The 19115-nt window shown below is 41.0% G+C and overlaps 1 protein-coding gene across 1 annotated transcript in view; it reads left to right on the forward strand.

The window, feature by feature from the left end:
* The window catches only part of LOC142499986 (uncharacterized), a 110154-nt gene that overhangs the window by 8259 nt on the left and 82780 nt on the right, over positions 1-19115 (forward strand). The window lies entirely within an intron of this gene.

The following is a 19115-nucleotide window of genomic DNA, read 5'->3' on the forward strand; positions in this document are numbered from 1 at the left end:
TTGAATTTTAACATGGTCATGAGTGTTAGCTTTAGGTAACGCACATGCGTAACGCATCAGTAACGCATGTGCATTAATTAGAATGGACATTATAGTTTTGTCAATATGCATGGGCAGTGTATTGATTAATGTGTCTCCTCACATTGAAAATCGCCTTTAATGCAGCTAATGTAACGATGCTAGTTTGCAGAATGGTTGTTTTTTTTTCATGTCGTTAACTTTGTGGATACCTGTTAAACTGAGGAAAACGAACGGACATTACCTACAGTATTTAGTTAACGTCACATTAGTAGTCCAGATTTAATAGAGCTTTGTGTATCTACCGCTAGGAGCGGTCACCAGTCAGACTAGATACCAGGTACCTTCTGGGGACAATGGATGTGGTAACTTGTCACATCGCCTTTATCTTTCTCTGTGAGTTGCGCAATGAGGCAAAAGCAAGGAATGCAAACCAAATTTAAATTATATAAAAAGGAATTTATTGAACAAAGTCCAAACAACTTAAAATTTCTCCTGACGAGTCCAGTCACAGATCTGGTAAACGGGGAACATAGTTATTAAAGGTTTTGGGGGGCTACCAGGTGGAGGATTACACCATTGACTGCATCAGGGCAGTCCCTTCATATAAATGCAAGTCAGGTCCTATCTTCTTTGGTCCCCTCTAATCACAGATTGTCTGTACATCCCGACCTACCAGTGGGTGGGCAGTCCTTCGGCATAATAACCTGATGGAAATGATGTTCAGATTTATGTGTCAAAGGATACATGAAAACAAATTACAAGAAAAGAGACAAAATAAAGAGCAGCTTGAGAAAATTGCACTGCTGAATGAAAATCATGATTTAACAGAATTACATGTAATTTATGTGTTGGTAAATGTGTCAAGTTATTTTTGTTATGACATTAACCTTGCAACATTTACTTTAGAAACAAAGGTGCAAAGTGGAATGTTCTTTTCTGAGTAGAGAATGATATGATTATACTTAATGTAGCCTTACGCATGCATAAAAATTTCTAAAATGAGGATATATGTGTCTCCTATAGAAACCCAATACTTTTACTTTTTTAATTACATTCGGTGTTTGTAAAAGAAATCAGCTAAAGGGACCTTAATTAAACAAGTTACAGGGATCACAGGCAGGGGAGACTGAAAGTTATTATTTGCTATTATTTGCTATTTTAAATCAACAAATTGGAACCTACATGACCTCTTAACACTTTCATTGATGGAGAGTCTACCAACTCCGTGACGATGGCTCCCTCAGACCCTTCCTAATCTCAATCTCTCTCTCAATCTCTCTGTCTCTCTTTTCCCCTCCTTCTCTACTCTTCCTCATCCCCCTCTCTCTCCCTCATCTCTCGTACTCCTCCCTCTTCTCCTCTCTCTTTCTCTCCTCTCCTTTTCTAATATATTTGCTTGGGGGGAGGTCTCTGCTCATAAAGGTTTTACATGGTAGACAGGAGCCGGAGTCCTGTTGTTCGATCTGGAAGATTGGCTCGACTTCTGGTTTGGCTCAACTTCCAGCATGAGCCAGCTGGCTGGAACCACTTGGGGGTAGCTAGAGGGGGCCCTGCAGCTGAGATGATATGGGGCCCTGCATAAAACAGAGGGCACGATGTGGAATTTTGTCCTAACTTTCTAATGGACTGAACTTCCAGCATCGACCGGTCACTCCCCCCAGAGCTGTCGGACCCAGGTCAGATGCCACTCCACCTTCCATACCCATGCATACCTGCTTATCTACCTTTGCCTAAACCTTCCATAGCTTACCACTGCAGTGTCAGTTTTTAAATTGTGTATTTTTAAATAAAGTGGCAGATGTAGCTACAGGAATAAATGATTACGGAGGATGAGCCCCCCCAATCATTAGGGAGGATGAGCCCCCCAATCAAAGAGGTAAATCTTTGACAAAGCCCCATAGGGGTGAAACACGTTAGAGCGCACATGGGACCTATTCTCCTCTTTTATTCTATTTTTTGCTCATGGATTAATAAAGGCAGTTTTGTTTAGCACAGTCCAGCCTCTATACTTTTTTGCTCGCAGTGCCCGCTTATTCTCTTTCCCTGTAGAGAGGTTTTTTTCAGATGTAGCTACAAAAAGATGGCAACTGCAGTGTCGCCACTCAGAGTTATACTGGATCTTTTCCTTATGGAGAAATGGAACAGTAACATGTAGTTAAGTTATAGGACACACTACATGCATTTAAAAAGACATACACTGTGCCAAAGCCAAACCATGTGCCAAGTTTGCAACCTAGATGTTATTGATGTGAAAATCCACGTGGGGAGTGAGAAGCACAGCTGGTCCATGAAAAAGCAATCCGGGGCTAGGCAAATTAACTAACAATATTATTTACTGTGGGAGTACAGCATGGTGGCGCAAGGATGTACCTCTGACGCGTTTCACGCTAAAATAGCGCTTTTTCAAAAAGTATCCAAGAGATGACAACCCCGATAAGGTCATGACAAGAGATGACAACCCCGATAAGCCCACGACAGGAGGATAGCATCCTCCCAGACCACCTACGTTCGCCCGCTGCCAGAAGCACACCCGCTCCAGCACCCAGGATTGTAACGCTGCCAGACATCATCTTGTGAGAACTGCCCAAGCGCGTACGGGAGAAATACAAGATCGGAAGTGCTGGTCTAGCCCAGAAATATGCCCTGTTCATCTTTGAACACCACGTCAGTTTTGAGATGTACAGCGAGTGGACCCTCAATGTAAATTATGAAGGGAATAAAATCAAGAAGGCTCTGCCAGCAAATTTAAGGGACACAGTTTTGGAAGAAGTGCAGCGTTATTTTCTTGTTAACACTCATGTTATGAGAACTGTGAGAGACACCATCAATGGCCTTTTGAAGCATACAAGGGCTGTTCCCTGGAAAGCCAGCCAATTTCCGAACAATTTTTCTATTTGATTTTTGTGTAGTGTACTGTGCAGTCATTCAAAATTTATAGAAAAATGTTTTTAACTAAAAAAAACACTTGATTGTTTTAAATTGTTTCATTGTTTAATGTTTTTAATGCTCCAATCCATAACTTGTTATAGTTAGTTATAGTTATACAGTATTTGTACACCAAATGTAGTAAGGCACTATAGTAAGGTAATTACTGTATGATATAAGTACTGTAAGTATGGCACTCAAAATAAATATATATATATATATATATATATATATATATATATATATATATATACACACACACATATACATATTCATATACAGTGTTATAGTTATACAGTATATAGTTAGTGCAATATAGATAAAGTGAAATACTCAATGCCTTTAATGCAATATTTTTTTTTCAGAGCTGCAGCACTACAGGAAGGGGGGGGCATGTGTAAAAGTATTGTACTGTGTATATACGGTAAGAACAGTCAGTAATTTACACTAACCCCCCCTCTCTCAATGACAAAAGAACTAAAATGACCATCAATTTTAAAATAAAATGACCATCAAGGTCATAATCACTAACTTGATATGGTCATTGTCATAACCAGTGCAAAATTATTATTCAAGGTGCATCAAAAGAAATACCCCCATAAAAACTTGCTTTTAATGGGCATGCACTCACAAGTTTGGTGAAGTTTTTAATACAGCGTTGCCAATAAAAGAGTTTATTTTACACATTTATCCTCGTGAGTAAATTGGCAAGTAGTTATATGGTTCAAAGATCGGCATGAAAAGTAAGAAAGTTACTGGTATTTCTGACAGGAAAGGAACAAAAGAAGACAAGAGAGAACAAAAAAGAGAGAAAAAGAGAGAGAGAGAGATGTGCATCAAGATGCACTTTTTGGAAAACTGAAACATTTCCTACCCTACACACGGATGCATGAACCATTACACTTTTAAAAAATGGTTTATCTTCTTTATTCCAGTCTTGTCACGCGCTAGGGAATTGCACAAGTAGGAACAACTGTAATTTTGGCATAATAATCTATATTTGTTTTATTTCAGTAACAACTTGTCTAGATGTTTTATGGGCGCAAGCAATTGTTTGCAAAATAAACAAGAAATGTGTCTGTGAACATAGTATTTTTTGGTACGGGGACTCCCTTGACAAATATGTATCACACACTGAGCTAAAATAAGCTCACATTGACATTCATCTGGCATTTTACAATCTATGGAAAGTCACAAAAAATTGTAAGTACATTCTCTACCATCAACTTGAGTGTGACATGTCAAGGAGTTTAAAGATACTATCAGTTTACATTTATTTATTTCTAAAAAATGTTTTACCAGGAAGTAATGCATTGAGAGTAATGTCCTGGGCACAGCGCTATGACAATATATGGTTACATTAAATGAACAGCGGTAATACATTCAATTTTACAAACATTTACTGGACAGTAAGAGATAATGTATGATTATGGGTGTTTGTAACAGTTACATACTGTACAGGGACAAAATTGTGTTAGAAGAGGTATTATAGGCCTGCATTGTGGGGTGATGCAGATGTAGACTGAAATGGTTTTGAATGAATTCAGCTGGGCTTTGAAATTCCTTTGTCCAGTCATAAACACTGGAGAGGATAGGGTTGAGGAAACACATAGCAGCAAGAAATCACAGATGTTAACCCTTAGCATGCCGGTTTATACATAGGGGAACAGTTGTTGGGGAACCTTTTCATACTTACGCCTTTGGGACAATGCAGATGTATACTGAAAGGGTCAACGTGGATTCCTTAAACTAATCGAATCATGCCAAAAGTAAATATTTTGCTTATTTTGTTTCTCTGAAAATGAATTACAACTGGTATTTATTAGGGGCCTCTGAATGGAGAAGGATGTTTTCTATACTCTTAGCCCACACTGTCCTTATCAGAGAGTTAATAAAGATAAGAGGGGGAGAGAGGGACTGGACAAACTCTTGATGAACAGTGACATTAGATAAAAGGGAGTAGTCTTCTAATTCTCAGCACACCATGTTTACAAACTGACATTCAAAATTACTTATAGATGTCAAATGCATCAATCACCCAAATGTAACCCCTTAAAAATCTCACTGCCATTAGTACACTTTGCTCTTATGAGTATCTGCCGCTTTAAATCTCAATTTAATTTTTTTGAGGCAAAAATTAAGGTTTATTCGCTTTATATTTTATCTGTATTCTAGGGGGTCATTTATCAAAGTCCTCCAAATGCAACATTGGGGCAAAAAATAGCACCAATTTATCAAATAAAAAACACATCTACAGTATATAACGAGAATGGAACATACTTTATTTATCGATCTTGTATTGTGCATCAGTTGTGCCCCTATTTTGCAGGTAAGAATCTTATAAAACATAGGGAGTACTTATCATATTCTTACAGCTGCATAACTAGGGAAGAAATTTGACACCAGATTAATCAAGGCAACGTATTCCCATTAGAGTTGTGCAAACTTGCCCAAATTCAGGTCGCCTATATTTAGTTCAAACTCTGTTTCTCCAGGTTCGAGAGAGTTTGAGCTGAACATAGGAAACTGAATTTAGGCACGTTTAAACATTCTCTCTCAAAGCGTCAGGGTGAGAGGGGAATCCTATTTATTGGCATACCTATTAAATATGCAAATAGGCTTATTAAACGAATGGGAGTTATTTCTTTGATTTTGCCGCAGTTTTGTACCTTGGAGACCTGGTCTGCATTAAGTTCAGGTAAAAAATATATACAAACATTCACCGAAATAAATGTACCGCACAAGAAAGGTGTAGTAAAATGATTGCAAGAAGGAACTAAAATTGATTTATATATGAATTAAAAATGCATGCATTATCACATTTTAAATGTGGAAAATGCTTTCTTCCCAAAGATTCTGGGTCATTACGCAACCAAAGTTTTAAAAGCAAATAACTATTTCGCTTAACTGTTGAGCGTTTTAATTATTTTAATCACATCTCTTTATATATGTATCAATCTATATTCTTATTCATGTGTGTTCAAAGTGAAGTGGACATGTTATTCAGAGATTGGCAAGGTCACATAAGAATCGTGGCCTTCCTTCTCTAGCTGCCGATAATGAGGGCTCAATTAAGCAGAGATATAAGGAAAGTAGGAGGGGAAAATACAGTGCAGGCATGGAGCGTACAAAGCATTGTACTGTATATAGTGAAAACAAAAAATATTTGCACCAATATATTTGTGGACTCTAGCCTGATAATTATATAGCACCAGCAATGCAGTAACAATTTTATGTGTGGAAGTGCTGTACATTTTAAAGCTGGAACATACTGTACATACATTACCAAAATCAAGATATGTATAAACCCAGGGGGACTGCAACACCCCATGTACCCTACTTTCAGCCCCCATGAGCACTATTCGTGTAAAGAGTACTTCACAAAACAGCCATTAGGATATTGAGAGCTACTGTACTATATAGTATCTGAATGACATATAAAAACATGAATTAGTTATTGTACTGAGTCAGGTTTATTCTTTTACTTTTAATTCCATTTAAGAACTAAATATATTCAAATGACAAGTCTTCATTATTATCATAATACTATAATACAATGTAATTATTACGCTCTAGAGAAATCAATTATAGATAATAATCATTATAAGAAAATTTAATTTTCAATAGCACTGTCACAAAAATTACATAATTCCTTAGACTTGTAATGAATTTGTATTCTTTGTCAGTAAATTTCTATTTCTGTCCCTGCAGATAGAGTAACATTTGTCAAACTGAAACACCTGTCAAGATAATTCCTTAATAAAAATTATTCATATTCTTTAAGTGGGCATCAGAGTGAATAAGATCACAGGAAGTAGAAGTAATGAAATGGAACAGAAAATGAATTTATGGTGTGTGTGTGTGTGTGTGTGTGTGTGTGTGTGTGTGTGTGTGTGTGTGTGTGTGTGTGTGTGTGTGTGTGTGTGTGTGTGTGTGTGTGTGTGTGTGTGTGTGTGTGTGTGTGTGTGTAACCCTCACTGTCTGGCTTCTAGGGAGATTATATCGGTGTGTTATGTATGAATACTCTACATGGCTTACCTTGTCCCAGGGTGCTGGACTCAGATGGCTGGGCGATGAGGTACTGTAGCAAGGTTGTGAAGTAATGGGTGCAATGACTTTTGTGATACAATAGTCTTTTATTTAGGTCCTCAGGCATAGTGAAGGTCCGCACACCTCACTTTATACAGCATGATATGGTTTCTCTATTTATTTATTGTTATTGATGCTTTAGGTGCATAGTATTGTTAATTAGCCATGAGGACACACAGAGCTTTTGTTCACAGCTGCACTGCATCTCAGCCACCCACCCCAGTGTGCATCTGCATTGCCCCAAAGGCGCAAAGCCATTGGCGCAGCCGAAGGGCAGCCAAAGAATGTGAGCCGTTTGCTGCCGTTCGCTTATGTCTGGTGATGTTAAAGCTGCTCTATTTCAATCTGAAACTCACAAATTCCTTTACCCCGGTACCCAGTTTTCCAACCCTATCTGTCCATGGTTTGACTGTATAACCCTGTTCTTTTAATGTAACCATGTATTTTTTTATAGCTCTGTGCCAAGGACATACTTGGAAACGAGAGGTAACTCTCAATGTATTACTTCCTGGTTAAACATTTTTAGAAATAAAGAAATAAAATAAGGTGCTTCCGTGAATGCCTACTCTTAACACTCAGATGGAGGTATATCTCTTAGTTTATTAACTGTTCTGAGATCCAGACCCCCCTCTTTCTTCTGTTTGGGGTAAACCCCTCAGTATTATCCCAGTATTGCTAGTCCCATTGAGCCTCTATGCGTGTCCTGTACGAATGACCCCACTACCCTGACGCCGGAGAGGACTGTGAAGGCAGATCCATGGTTAGAGCCAATCAGCTGGCACCAGATTCTTCATTTCTGAGGCCCTTTCTAGTATGCCATTTGCATACTTCAAAGATTATTGTGGACTCCCTTAATCTTCGTCTGGGATCCTGATTTATAGGGTACCGTCCCTATCTACAACATAATAAACAAGGGGGCCTGGTCTATGCAATTACTTTATAACCATTACTTATCCACTCTCCCCGAGGCTACTCTACTCTCTAATCTTCTCGAATTTACCGCTCCCCTTAGATACAGTACTCTCTGTGATGTCTGGATCCCATAGCAATACAGGGTTTCCCGGTACACGCCAACCATTCTAGTAACCCTTTATAGGGTTTTACATGCACTAAATGTATTTTTGTATACAGTAGATGCAGATAACTATATATTTTTATTCCTTTAGCATTAAGTTTGACTTTTGAGATCTTTACATTTCAATTAGAGATGTGCAAAGCTATCCAAAATACAGTCATAATATTTTTAGCAGGTTTTTCTTTCCAAATTTGATTTCTGGAAAAACATTTCACCAAACCTTAAAGGACTAAACATTTGGCAAAACTCATACATTTCCACCATGAAATTGCAGTTTAATCTAAAGTAGTGATCAATGCTCTTTCGTAGAAATACTGTATGTTCACTTTCCCTATGTTTCAATCAAACTTTTCAAATAAGTTTGAAAATTCTAAAACGTATGGTCAAAATTTGACAGGAAGGAAACCACACGAAAATATGGGTTTTGCAAGGAGGGGAGAGAGGGAAAGCTAGTTAATTTGTAGACATATTTGAATACATGTGCAAGAGAGTGATCCAAATTTTTAAGTAGGTTATCCGATTGAAATATACAGAGAAACATATAAAAGAGGTTGATTCAGAACTATGGCTGCTTCTTTTACGGGTGCGTTGTACATGTCACGCTGTAGCATGCCACAGGTTGCAATAAATGAGGCTATGCCTGTAGAGTCTACGGGTTGTGTAGGAAACTATTGCAGAGGTATAACCAGGGAGACATATATAGATTGGAGAAATAAACATTGGCTTTTATTAAGCCCATATCTTCCAAATACAACACATCTTTAAGACAGCATACAAATACAAAACTGCCTATTCCTTTGTTAGGGTTAACTCCCTCTTCTTGTCCCTATCTGCAGGACTGGGAGACTAGGCCTCTTACCAGCCTCTGACCCAAAGTCCAAAGAAGTACCAGTTAGCAGGGGCTCTTTCCCTCAGTATGGATCTGGGTTGGTGTCCATGGGTTGCACCCTCTGGTGTGTTCCAGGGTCTGCTGCATCCTGGAAAAGAGGGTCTGGTTCCCTGGGATCTTTCTCTGACAGCACACACTTTCTCAGTGCTAGAGAGATCCCCTACAGTTTAAGCAGAAGGCTTGTCTACCTCACTGATGAGCCAGATGGAGATGAGCCAATTCTCTGTAGCTGAAATTAACCAATTGCCTGCTGGACTCATGAGCCAGATACAGGATTTCTATTGGAGCCCTTTTTAGAGATGGGCTAAGGCCCTGGTGAAGTGCCCACTGTGCTTCTTCCAGTTCTAACTGTACTTCCAACTTTCCTCATTTTAGTTGTTACCTCTCCTTAACGTCTTTACTGGCTTTATCAGCTAGATATGAAACTTCCTCTGTCAGGTTTCTATTTTTCTTTTCACAATCTCTATAACCCTCAGGGCCTTCTCGTAGTCCTCCTTCCATTTATACACTTCTGAGTTGAGACTCCAGGTCTCCCGGCATGAGACTTCAAGCACTGAGGGTGAGAAGCTCCTTTGGAGAGACTTCAAGATCCGTACAAGGACTGTGAACATCTTCCAGCTCCACCACTAAACTGTGAAATTCCTCTTTTGAGCTTTTTAGTTCTGTGTGGAGCCTGCTGATGACCTGGTGTGAGGCATCCCCCGTCCTCTCCCTCACTTCCTCCTCTCTCTTCCCACATCCTCTCTCTTCCCACATCCTCTCTCTCCCTCTCCTCTCTCTCTCCTCCTCTCTCTCCCTCCATTTCTTTCTTCTCCCAACTATCTCCTCTTCCCCTCTCTCCCCCTTTCTCTTCCCACCTATTTATCTCCCTTCCTCTTCCTCCCCCTTCCACTATCACCCCACCTCCTCCCTCTCCCTCTCCTCTCTCTACTCCCTACTTTCTCTCTCCCCACCTCTTTCTCTCCCCACCTCCTCTCTCTCTCCCCACATCCTCTCTCCCCTCCTCTTTCTCCCCTCCTATTTCATCCCCTCTTCTTTCTCTCTCCCTTCCTCTATCTCCTCCTCTCTCTCTTCCCCCTCCTCTCCCTCTCCCCCTTCCTCTCTCTCCATCCTCTATCTCTCCTTCCCCCTCTCTCTCTAACTGCTCTCTCTCTCTCTTCCCCTTCCCTTTATCCCCCTTCTCTCCCCACCCCGCTCTCTCCACCCCATCTCTTTCTCCATCTCCTCTCTCTCCCTCTCCCTCTACCCAACCTCTCTATCCCCCCGCTCCTATCTCTCTCCCATCCCCTCTTCCTCTCTCTCCCCCTTTCCTCTCACCTCCCCTATCTCTCCTCCTCCTCTCTCTCCCCCTCCTCTCTATCACCCTCCTCTCTCCCCCTCCTCTCTCTCCCCCTCCTCTCTCCCCCTCCTCTCTCTCCCCCTTCTATCACACCCCTCCTCCTCTCACCCCCTCTCTCTCCTGTCCCCTCCTCTCTCTCCCACCTTTCCCTCCCCTCCTCTCCCCTTTCTTTCCCCTCTCCTCCCTCTCTCCCCTCTTTCTGACTCTCTCTATCTACCCCTATCTCTCTCTACCCCTCTACTTTTATCATATCCTTTCTCTATCTCCCCACCCCCTCTCTGCACATCCCTCCTCTTCCCTGGAAGAAGCACTGTTAGTGTGAAACACACTCCTCACACATAGAGGAGAGAAGCGCCTAGTGGACTGTAGTTGAGCAAGGTAACGTTCCCAAGTAGAAAAGGGATGTGCTTATCAGCTGCACATCACTGTGGAGAGCTACAGGCCTATACAGTTGAGTAATACACTATCATTACAACTGCGTTCATTAATAATGCTGGACAGATCGCATTGATACTGTATATATTTTTTTCTCTCTGTAAGTGATGTGTGCAGAGGCTCATATAATGGAGACCGATTAGGTTGAAATTATATCTTGGCTTCATTGAGCCTGTTCCTTTATCCAGGAAAAACATACAAAAAATACAACATAACAAACCCCTATCTCTTTGTAAGGGCTAACTTACTTCGCCAGACCCTATCTGCAGGACTGGAGGGATATTCTCATTACCCGTCTATCACCCCCAAGTCTGAAGAGGAACCTTAAGCAGATGGCCCTCCATATCAGTCTGTGGCAGGTTCCTGAGTCCTCTGTGTCCAGGAAATATAGGTCTCTGGGTGTCTTGATCTCAGCACAGCCTTTGTACTCAAGACAGTATCTGTGTGTAGGCTTCTCTTCTCTCATTCTTTCAGCCCAAATGTGAGCTAAGGAATCTCTCTCCTGTGTCTCACATGAGGCTTTTTACAGAGCTCCCATTATTCTAGGTGGGGACTAGTTAAATGAGTAGCTACAATAAACAATCTCTCTGCTTGATTCTCAGAGCTCTGAGGCTGCTCTATTTAAACAGGGATAAGTCCCTGTTAGATACCTCCCCTGTTTGTGGGAAGCTCGGGCTTGCCACGGCTAAAACCCATCCTTCCACTCTCACTCGAGGTATCTCTGTGTCTCGAATGAGAGTGGATGGAGGAAGAGAACCCTTAGTCCCGCTGGGATTGGAACCTTTCTCCAGGTCAGTAATGTCATCCTCAAGATGGTGCTTGAGCTCAGCATGCTTCAGTCGCTCGAGGAGGACTTTTCCCAAGCACAGTGTTTCTTCTGACCACTTAGTCGCGTATTTTCCCCTACGTCGGGCGATCCTTTCTTCCCTGAGTTTAGGGTGACCAACTGCATTGGGTTCTTTAGCCATATTCTCGGGTGGTTTAAGCTGGGTGAGTTTTTTGTTTTTTTGCAACTTAAATTTTTTATTGGAAATTGCAAGTACAACCAACGTAACACAGCCCGATGTATCGGTTCCAATTGTAAACAATCACACATATATATACACTTCTAACCCACCTCTACAGACCACATTACAGACAAGACGGGACGAACCTGACAAGGGGACAGGGGTGGGGGGAAGGAAAGGAGGAGGGGGGGGGGAGGTGAGAGGCGGATGTTTCTTGTTTCTGCTCTTGCTGCTGATTGTTGGCCATCGTGCTCGACGACTACGGGGTTTTCTGGGGCGGGCCCTTCCTATGTGTCCTTTTTCCAGCTCTAGGCCTGTGGGGCAGACTGCTATCTGTAAGTCCCTATGTCTTGTCGTCTGATCTGCCCTCAAAGGAGAACGCACCTATATATATTAGAGCAAAATTGTGGCGGCATCCACTCCTGGGATGTCTACCTGGGCCAGCCATGGTTCCCAGACCTTTAGATATTGTGTTTGCCTTTTCCCTTTGCCAAGTACTTTGGCCTTAACTGTACGACTTGTACTGGCCTGTGGCGGTTCTGTGGCACTGGGTGTGGGCTATTGCACTTCAGGGGCACTGGGTGTGGGCTGTGGCACTTCATTGGCACTGGGTGTGGGTTGTGGAACTTCAGTGGCACTGGGTGTGGGCTGTTGCACTTCAGGGGCACTGGGTGTGGCCTGTGGCAGTTGTGAACCAGTTGCTAAACATTGCACGACTGAGGTTGGAGCAGTTTCTTGTTTTGGTGTTTTAATCTTTTTCCAAAAGCTGGTTAGTAGTAATTGTTGCCCTAACTTTCTTTTTCGTGTCTCATTTGTAGGTGTCCGTTCCTGATTTTGAACAGATGTAAGCGGTTGGATGTTGACAGGGACCTGCACAGAACTTGCACCTACTGTACCGGTATCATCCACAACTGGGGAATGAAGAACTGATGACTCTGGAGAAAAAGTAGCAGCATGTAAATAAAGATCCATCCTCAGATGGGGTAAAGTGGAATTGTTGTTCTCTTGCAGTAATTCACAACTGATTTGCTTGGCTTAGATTCACAACTATTGCTTGTAATGTCCTGTTTACATTTTGTATTTCTTTAGGAACTTGGATGATGACTCTTTCAATTTGTGACATTTGTGATATTGTCCTTTCCTGCAGTGATATCATCCTTTCAAGCACTGACATCATTTTTGAATGGAGACGATTTTCTTCACCCAAGATTCTTTCTTCAGAAGCTGCAATAGCTGAGTAGGTGTCACGAGCAGGAGGACTTGAATGCTGGGTTAATCCACGAGTGGGAACATCTTCATGGTCACTTGAGTGAATTTGTCCTTGAGTGGCAACACCTGGTTCTACAAATAACGAAAGACATTATGAACTGCCATGGAACTTTCACTTGTTTTTCAATATAATGAGAGTTGTTCTCACAGTGTAACACATAACATGTTTCCATAATTTTTCATTTGTGTCAAATTAAAAGTTTATGCTTGAAGTAACAATTATGTTTCGACTCAGTGTGAAAGAAGAATGAATGAAAGGTTGTTGTAACCTCACAACTCCTAGCTGATAGTTTACAATACACACAATACATGTTGTCATGAAAAACTACATCTTCTGTGACAATAACTGATGTGAAGTTAATTACATGTGAAAGGCATTTATTTAGCATGGCAAATTAACATCTAGAAATGTACACAGATGTCCTGCACCTCATACACTCCCCTTCCATGCTTGATAATGAGCTGGATGAGCCAGGTGATGAGACATGTTCAGTGTCAGGTGACACGTGAGCTTCTATATAGAAGAATAACATAAGAATTTTATTGACATGTGTACATAATTAACATAAAGTTTGTGTAGTGGGAGTATTTATGGCTAAATATCAGCATCACATAAGGAAATGACAATATATTTCTGCCAAGCTGTACATTATCCATCTTAACATCAATGTACATGTGAACCTAATTGGCACATTTATTGTAAAAACCATACAACATACAATGTTCATGCAGGAATGCGTTTTAAAATTAAGTGTTCTGTTGGACATACACTGCATATGTTGTGTAGTAATCTAACAATAATAATGTACATCACTACAATGACAACAAAGTTGACTCTGCTTATAATTCAGTACCTAATTGTGGAAATGTGAATGAATATTTTAGTGATCTGTGTGAACATTTAAGAGAAGCAGGTGTAGCGCTCAATGTGGCTGACACTCATCAACACATGCAGTGTGTCGCTCACAGATGCTACTGGTGTGATAATGTGGCGTTTCTATAAGGTTAAAAGAAGATATGCGTGAACGAATGACTAACGTACGTTTTCATATATAGTGGCCTGGTGGGTGAAAGTCTTCATAGAATTACCATTTCAAATGAATGTGATGAACTTCTGTTCACCTTGTCCGCTTCTAACAACTGTAGTCCCTCCCCCAAGACGTGACAGAACCCTGACCTTTTATTTGTTTCTACCACCTGTAAGGCGTCCCACAAGACTTGACCATAACATGACCCTGTGATCTGGCTTGTGCCCAACCCCACCCCCTGTGTTCTCCTCTATGCTGTGATTACATATTAATTGCAGCTGGTTTCACACACTGGTACATGAGCGAAAGACAAATCTGAAGTGAGCTACAAATGAACACAATTAAATACCATATGATACATGTTCCTATTTATGCTCTCAGTATACTACATGAAGCAAAAAAGAGCTTTAATTAAACATAACGAAATGTGTTTGTGCAAATTATGAATGTTCGCCTTTGAATGCACTATCTTCCATGCAAGACTTGATGAGGCAGTAATGGCCTGTTTATAGGTGTAGCATAGATTATCACAAATTTATGTATATATATATATAGCAACTGTAAATATTACTGTATACTCATTTGCATGTCTTAGACAGGTCTGCAACCCTGTCTTTCCCCATTATCGCCCAGCATACAGCGCTTCCACTGCAGCAAGGGATTCTGGGAAATTACATGCAAATGAGCACTCAGTGCCACCTTTTGCCACCATATATATTAATTGTTACTTTTTGTAGGACAACTAGATATAAATATAGATAGATAGATAGATAGATAGATAGATAGATAGATAGATAGATAGATAGATAGATAGATAGAGAGAGAGAGACATATATACAGATATATATGTAGGTATGCTTATATTGGGAAGAAATTATAAGTTGCAGCGGAAATATAGATAAGAACTGTAACCTACGACACGCCTAGTACAGTAACATTTGTCACCTGGTGGAAATGGAGCAGAATAAATTCCGATATCTTTGTCCCCGGGCAAACCCTCCACGACGACAGGAAGAAAATTTTGCCGCATCTGGTCCTCCAATGGTGCTAAGATTAGAGATTGTGCTGGCGGGCCACCTCCAGTGCCAGAAGCATGCATCCATTGTGCTTGTATTTTTTTCTTTAAGTTTGCCCTGATATCATCGAATCTCTTCCGACAATTCGCCCGGTCCCTGACATGATTCCCACACGCAGACACAGCCAAGGTTATTTGATCCCACATTTCTTTTTTTGATGCTGAACTTGTCCGCCCTTGAAATACATACAAAATATATGACGTTAATTATTATTGTAAAAACGATCAGTTTCCTAAACTGCTACCTGTTCCAAGAGATACCAAACATGCTGGTTTAGGTGGAATATGTGTACCACATGAGCATTTACGTGTAAACATACATATGTAAGGAAGCTTGCATGAATATTGTATGAACTTTGGCAACATTTTTAGACTGATTGTTATGGTCGTTCTAAAGCATGAAGGAATATGTGTGTAACAATTAAGTTTAATTGATAGATATTAGATAATAATATTTTGATATTAAGACATCTCACATGACCTAGGATAACATGTCTTTGAAGAATCAATGCAATGATAGACTTACCTAGTAAATGCCCATACAGACAGTCATAGTGCTCCAGAATCCCTGTGACAAGAACTGTGTTTTCCTCTTCATTGAACCGAGGATTACGTGGCCGCTCCACACGTTTCTTCCGAATACGTGCAGGCCCAGAGCTTGGCTGCTGCTGACTTGACTCTCCTTCTTCCAATGGAAGAGACTCCAAAAGCGGGCCACCAGCTACCACCCCACCACCAGACACCCCAGCAGCACCAGCAACAGAGCCACCAGCAGCACTCACACTCACAGCAACACCACTCGCACTCCCAGCAACACCATTCGCACTCGCAGCAACAGCACTCCCCTGAATCCTACGTTCACTCAGATGCGTACTCACACGACTACCAGTACCACTCACACCAGCATCACTCTTCCCACGCCTTGCGGCCATACCTCTAGCACTCACAAAGAACAGAAAAGAAATTTAAAGACAAGCGCACTGAACACTTACAAAGTGAAAACAAGACAAAGATGAAAACAAAACAACACAGGACAAACCTCTCAAAATACACCACAACTGTCTCAGTCAATATGAAATATGTAAATCGGCCAGCTCTGTGTCTCTCTCTCTCTCTCACTCCCAACAACACAGAGAATGAATAAAAATACACGCTGCCTTTAAATGGGTCGCCCAATCCAAAACATGCTTGCTTCGGCAGATTCAGCAAGAAGTTTCATTGGGGAACCTAACACCACCTCACCATGCACGCCGATACACCTGTGTGTGATCGGCAAATCATTGGCAGAGTAGGAGCAAATGTTTTCGGCTTGATTCGGAAGGGACTCGGCACTTATTGCATACGGAGAGGGAAAATCGCCAGCATCATGCCGATAAGGTACCCTTGGCGATTGCACTTTTTTGGCGCTTACTGCATAGAGCCCAAAGTCCTTAATATCAGTACATCAGGATCCTTAATGAAAAATAGCAATAGATAACTGCTTTAAATTGTAAATTTGCTTGAGGTTGGACCATGAGTGCATCAATGAGTTTTCATATAAGGTCACAGTTTGTAGAAGCTCATAATGTGTGTAGTGTATGTATATGAATGCAAATCCATCCAGTAGATAATGGAGTCAAGGACTGTGAGTAAGCAGCCCTGACTTGTTCTCCTACCTATGTGGACAAACTACCCTAGAGCATAATGAAGGTAGTCCGTGGAATCCGGAAGCGGAGCACAGCAACGGTGAAACAAAAAGGAGCTGCAATCTACTATGAAGATTAAAAACCTTTTATTGTGAGGAGGTGGGGGGGTCAGAACCAACTCTGACGCGTTTCGGGACGAAGCCCTCACGAACTTTGTTTACCCTAGAGCATAGTACACAAATATGTACACTTGTATGTAACATCCAGCAGTAAAACTTGTAGTTACTCATGATATGATGCTTGTCCAGTTCCAGTGCGTGCTTCGCACTAGAGACATCATACAGGAAATCCAAAAGGTAAAAACAGCAGAGCACAGCAGAGCACAGCATGCACAAAAAGTATGCGGCTACAATGCAAAAGCTATATTAAAACCAGCTTTATTGATGGTGTGACAACATGGTGTGAGCACGATGACCACTCTAATGCCATGTTGTCACACCATCAATAAAGCTCGTTTTAATATAGCTTTTGCATTGTAGCAATAAAAGAGAAAAAGGGAGAGCACAGGTTGAGGTATACAAAATGGTAACAAATTATTCAGCTCGGGAGTGTAAGTTCCCAGACCAATAAACGTAGGGACAGTGGAAATGCTGTCACATCAAGGTTTCTTTTCTTTCTTTCTTCTGGATTTTCCTGGTGCGAAATTTATTTTCTTCGGATCTTGATAATGATTTCTTCAAATGTCCGGCAACCGTCAAATGCAAAGTTCCCCTCCAAATAAATGGACGACAAAAAATGTTTAGGAACAATACAAATATAAAAATCAATGATTGATTCCAAATGGTAAAGGGAATATATCAAAAGCAGAAAGAATGCTGCAAACACTCACACGGGCAGATGTGAGTGCGATCTTGAGGGAGGTATCTTTGTCCTCTCCGCATAAGAATGATGTCAATATAAGAGACACTCCTGTTAAAATAAAGGAGATGAAGGTTGGTAAATATAAAGGGATAAAATTACAATACTTATACGGCCACGTGTGAGCTCACACGTGGAATGGTTTCTTTTCATTCAGTCCCCAAGGTAAGTAAAGTTTTTCCTCCGTGTGCTTGTACCAAGTCACAAAGTCACTTGAAAACAGAGTTCAGACAACGTATTTACTTTATTAAAACATAAAAAACAACAGTAAGAAAGATCTACGTAGATCTACGGAGCCTGAGGAAGCCCAAGAAAGGGCAAAACACGTTACTCAAAACCCTAAGCCTTTTGGACAAGTGAGGCCACCGTCAAGGAGCAGGACAAAGGAGCCCAGCACTATACCCGGACGCGGGCTGAGTTAGCTGCGCACCACGTTCCCTGTAAATGACATCACAAGGACTGGCTGGTGATTTTATTTTTAGCCCCTTTGTGTTAGACCTAAGGGCTTTCTTATTGCTGGTTTTTATGTTTTAATAAAGTAAATACGTTGTCTGAACTCCGTTTTCAAGTGACTTTGTGACTTGGTACCAGCACACGGAGGAAAAACTTTACTTCACCTTGGGGACTGAAGGAAAAGATACCATTCCACATGTGAGCTCACACGTGGCCGTGTGAGTATTGTAATTTTATCCCTTAATATTTACCAACCTTCATCTCCTTTGTTTTAACAGGAGTGTCTCTTATATTGACATCATTCTTATGCGGAGAGGACAAAGATACCTCCCTCAAGATCGCACTCACATCTGCCCGTGTGAGTGTTTGCAGCATTCTTTCTGCTTTTGATATATTCCCTTTACCATTTGGAATCAATCATTGATCTTTATATTTGTATTGTTCCTAAACATTTTTTGTCGTCCATTTATTTGGAGAGGAACTTCGCATTTGACGGTTGCCGGACTTTTGAATAAATCATTATCAAGATCCGAAGAAAATAAATTTCGCACCAGGAAAATCCAGAAGAAAGAAAGAAAAGAAAAGAAACCTTGATGTGACAGCATTTACACAAGGCGGTGTAAATGTTTATGTTATTACACACTCCACTGTCCCTACGTTTATTGGTATGGGAACTTACACTCCCGAGCTGAATAATTTGTTACCATTTTGTATACCTCAACCTGTGCTCCCCCTTTTTCTCTTTTATTTCTCTATTTCTAAGGATTCTGGATAGATCCTTTTGGGGTTTTTGAGTCACAGGAAGAGACTACGAAGCAGATGGGAACCTTGTAGGATCTATAAGGTTGTGATGTTCTGAAAAGAACGAGTGATTTCCCCTATACATCCCAGTTTGGGTAGCACCCGGGTATCTCTCTTTGCCACTTTTGCATTGTAGCCCCATAATTTTTGTGCGTCCTGTGCTCTG

This window comes from Ascaphus truei, chromosome 7, assembly GCF_040206685.1.
Source record: "Ascaphus truei isolate aAscTru1 chromosome 7, aAscTru1.hap1, whole genome shotgun sequence".
NCBI classification, from domain to species: domain Eukaryota; kingdom Metazoa; phylum Chordata; class Amphibia; order Anura; family Ascaphidae; genus Ascaphus; species Ascaphus truei.